Raw genomic sequence first — 4940 nt, 5'->3', positions numbered from 1 at the left:
ATTTGCTCATAAAATATCCTCAACATAAAAAAAACATTTGCTTATAAAATATCCTCAACATAAAAAAAAACATTTGCTTATAAAATATCCTCAACATAAAAAAGAAACATTTGCTCATAAAATATCCTCAACATAAAAAAAAACATTTGCTTATAAAATATCCTCAACATAGAAAAAAACATTTGCTCATAAAATATCCTCAACATAAAAAAAAACATTTGCTCATAAAATATCCTCAACATAAAAAAAAACATTTGCTCATAAAATATCCTCAACATAAAAAAAAACATTTGCTCATAAAATATCCTCAACATAAAAAAAAAACATTTGCTCATAAATATCCTCAACATAAAAGAAACATTTGCTTATAAAATAACCTCAACAAAAAGAAACATTTGCTTATAAAATACCCCCAGCAAAAAAGAAACATCTGCTTATAATAAAGAGAATAATCAATTGAAGCTTTATTACTCTGTCTAGACCGCCTCCTGTCTGCAGTTGAAAGCTAGGCTAATGACCACTTGGCGTCCTCGTCCACTCATTTTGACGCTCTGGAAGCTCTCCTTTCAAGGCCTCTCGACTCTCCGAAGAGTTCTCACAAGGCCCCTGGAGGAAAAGAGAGAGAAATTCCTCCCCGCGACCCTTATTCCCCCCTTCTTTCTTCCTCTCTTCTTTCTCTCTTCTCTCTACGTCTTTTTCTTTTTTTCTCTCTCTCTTTCCTTCGTCGTTTTCCGGGATCGATGTCGCTTCCATATCTTCGTCGGGAATATTATTATGGTATTAAATTCTTTTCTTTTCTTTTAATTCTCGTTAGTTTATCTTCTTCTTTTTTCCATCCACGAATATGAGAATAATAGCGAAGGCCTAGCGATAAAACTGGTAATGATGACAGACACCGATAGCGCTGGTATTGTTACCTTCATTGCTGCCAACAATCATTATTATCTCTTATCATTAGTAGTATCATTGTTTTTTTAATGTCAGTACATTTTTTAATTTTATGTCAGCGTCATTATCACATCATTATTACTGATGTTAAATTTGTCACTATTATTGCTGATAATAATGTAAAAACTCTTATTATCTTGATTATAATGATGATAATTATATTATCATCATTGTAATAATCTTTTTTTTATTACAATCATTACCTTCATTAAAATATTATGACAGTGATTGTCATCATTATACTTTCTTTTTCTCCCTCTCTCTCTCTCTCTCTCTCTCTCTCTCTCTCTCTCCCTCCCTCTCTCTCTCTCTCTCTCTCTCTCTCCCTCTCCCTCTCCCTCTCCCTCTCCCTTCCTTTCTTTAATTCTTTCTTTCTTTCATTCTTTCTGTTTATCTGCCTATCATTCTATCTATCCCTCCCCCGTTCTCTCTATTTCCATTTATCTCTCTAACATTATGGAAATCACCTTCTTATTATATCAACCTTTTTTCTCCTTCTATAGAATAGTGATATTTATGACAGCGAAGATGATGACCATAATGATACCAATGATATAAAGAGTAGTATAACAAAAAGAAATGTTTCAACAATCATAAAGAAAATTATATATTGTCGAAATTGATAACGTGGTTCCATGTATTTGGGAATACCGGTATGTCGTTTCTCTCTTTTTTAACTCGTGTGTTTTGTTTAGGTTTGTCTTACCTTCTTGTCTTTTTCTTTATATCTTTGTAAATTCCTTTAAATGTTCTTTCATGTTTCAGTTTTTTTATGCTTTGTTTTAACTTTGTTTTGTTTTTTTCGTTTGTCTTACCTGTATTAACTTGGGTGGGATATATATTTGCTTTATCTTTTTCTTTTTCTTTGTTTCTTTTTTCTCTTTCTAAACCGTAACGTTCTTATTTTCATTTACTTTCCTTCCAGCTTCCAGACGAAAATACACATATATTCACCAAAGAATTCCAGCCAGAAAAGATGTATACATTCTTCCATCCTCTATTTTCTCCCTGTGTTATCACACACACACATATATATAACATCTTGTTCCAGAAGTAAGACAGCGAAATTACTGTTATCTCAAAAGGCTTTGATGATGATCTCCCGGCCTCACTTTGATGCAAGGGAAGTTGGTGTTTTTCCATTTCTGTGATTGGCTTCATTCCTCGGCACCGACGGGGAAATTGCCGTCGTTAAGGTGTTGCCGAGTTCTCTGTGAAGACGACGTCGCCTTCCTTACCTTGGAGGGGAAGGTGGGGGGGGGGGGGAAGGGGAAGGGGGGAGGATGGGGAAGGGGAAGGGGGGGAGGATGGGGAAGGAGGGGGGAGAATGGGGAAGGGAGGGGGGAGGATGGGGGATGGGGAAGGTGGGGGATGGGGAGGATGGGGAAGGTGGGGGGGGGAGGATGGGGAAGGAGGGGGGGGAGGAGGGGGAAGGGGGGGGGAGGATGGGTAAGGGGGAGGGTAGGATGGGTAAGGGGGAGGAGGCTGGGGAAGGAGGGGGGGGAGGATGGGGAAGGGGGGGAGATGGGGAAGGGGGGGAGGATGGGGAAGGGGGAGGAGGATGGGGAAGGGGTGGAGGATGGGGAAGGGGGGGGAGGATGGGGAAAGAGGGGGGAGGATGGGGAAGGGGGAGGAGGCTGGGGAAGGGGGGGAGGCTGGGGAAGGAGGAGGAGGATGGGGAAGGGAGGGGGGAGGATGGGGAAGGAGGGGGGAGGCTGGGGAAGGGGGAGGAGGCTGGGGAAGGGGGAGGAGGCTGGGGAAGGAGGGGGAGGAGGATGGGGAAGGAGAGGGGAGGCTGGGGAAGGGGGGGGAGGATGAGGAAGGAGGAGGAGGCTGGGGAAGGAGGAGGAGGCTGGGGAAAAGGGGGAGGCTGGGGAAGGAGGAGGATGGGGAAGGGGGGGAGGCTGGGGAAGGGGGAGGATGGGGAAGGAGGAGGAGGCTGGGGAAGGAGGAGGAGGCTGGGGAAAAGGGGGGAGGCTGGGGAAGGAGGAGGATGGGGAAGGGGGGGGAGGCTGGGGAAGGGGGAGGCTGGGGAAGGGGGAGGATGGGGAAGGGAGGGAGGCTGGGGAAGAAGGAGGAGGCTGGGGAAGGAGGAGGAGACTAGGGAAGGAGGAGGAGGCTGGGGAAGGGGGGGAGGATGGGGAAGGAGGGGGGGAGGATGGAGAAGGAGGAGGAGGCTGGGGAAGGGAGGGGGGAGAATGGGGAAGGAGGAGGAGGATGGAGAAGGGGGAGGAGGCTGGGGAAGGGGGAGGCTGGGGAAGGAGGAGGCTAGGGAAAGTGATAGGGGAGGAAAAAAAGGAGGGAGGGGAAAAAAGGAAGCGTTGAGAATAGGTTGATTTTGTGTGTAAGGGAAAATAGAAGGGGAAAGAGGGAGGGAGGAAAAGGTGGAAAGGTAGGTGTGTGTAGGGGAAAAAAGATGGGGAGATAGATAGGGAGGAAAAGGAGGAAAGGTAGGTATGTGGAGGGGAAAAGAGATGGGGAGTTAGGGAGGAAGAGGTAGTAAGGGTAGAAAGGTAGGTGTGTGTAGGGGAAAAGAGATGGGGAGATAGGGAGAAAAAGGTAGATGAGCATAGGGGAAAAAAGGGAGGAAAAGTAGGGGAAAAAGGAAGAGATAGAAAGAAAAGAAAGAAAGAGGAATATCATGAACAAAGGTAGATGTTTTAGGTGAAAAATGAAGAGAAGATAAAGGAGAGATTACAAGATATGGAAGAAAAGTTAAAGGAGAACAAGTAAAATGTTGATAGGAGAAAAATCTCAAAAGCTAAGAAGGAAGGAAGAGGGGAGAGAAACTAAAAAAAAAAAAAAAAAAATAGAGGGTGTGTCAAGAAAAGAGATGAAAAGATTGGAAAGAAGAAGAACTAAGAGAGAGAAAAAGTATATAAAGGAAAAGGATAATAAAAAAGGCAAGGTGAGACGTAGAGGGACAAAACGAAAGTGTGTATAGAAGGAAATTAGAATAAATAGGGAAGAAGGTAAGAAGAGCGAAGGGAAAAAAGAATGAAGGAGAAAAAGAAAATAATGAGAATAGAAAAAGAAAGAGTAATTAAGGAAGAGAAAGTATGTGTGTATTAAATGAAAGGAATGAAACTTTACTATGAAAGAGGAATTACTGGAAAAAAGGAAAATTTATAAAGGGAAAAATAGGAAAAACTAGAAAGAAAGAGAAATTGAGAGAGAAAACGTAACAAAAACACAAAAAAAGGACTAGCATGTTGAGATAGTGATAATAACGAGTCAGAATCTAAGTGTAGCATAAATGGTTTTGATTTTAAGGTGCAAAGCAAGCAAGCAGAAAAATATATGAATAAGAATATATATCTTCACAATACAAGATAAGTATTAGACCGGTTTGCAATATCTTTCAGACGAAAATACATTGCAAACCGAAGATATATTCGAAACCGATCAAATACATGTATTGAGAAAATATTCATTCTCATTCATCCTTTTTTTTTATTTGTCAACAGGAATACGGTTCAAAAATAACACGCTTAGAAAGAGGATGATTTCTGTGTGAAAAGACATTGATGAATAGATCAAAGGGGTGATTGGTATCTAATTTAAGATATAGGCAAAGGCTGACAAGCTTCAATGTGAAGAGGAAAAGGAAATCGAGGGAAATTGAGATGGAATTTAAATCAAAGGAAGTCTAGGTTTCTGTCCTGCGAATAAATAGATGAATAAAAATGTGTGTGTGTGTGTGTGTGTGTGAGTGGGTGTGTGTGTGGGGGGGTGTGGGTGTGTGGTGGGTGGATGTGGGTGTGTGTGTGTGTGTGTGTGCGAGTGTGTGTGTGCGTGTGTGATACTGAAACTGTGATACTGTGTGTGTGCTGATGATTCTGAAAACAGAAAGAGGGAGAGAGAGAAAAGGGAGTGAAATATTGGGAGATTTGACATGAAAACACTTGACAGATGAAGTGTAGGGAGAGAACTAAGAAAGAAAGACATAATAATAGAAAAGGATTATGCATAGATGAAAGAGAAAGAGAGAG

This window comes from Penaeus vannamei, chromosome 12, assembly GCF_042767895.1.
Source record: "Penaeus vannamei isolate JL-2024 chromosome 12, ASM4276789v1, whole genome shotgun sequence".
NCBI classification, from domain to species: Eukaryota; Metazoa; Arthropoda; class Malacostraca; order Decapoda; family Penaeidae; genus Penaeus; species Penaeus vannamei.
This window is presented reverse-complemented; position numbering follows the sequence as displayed.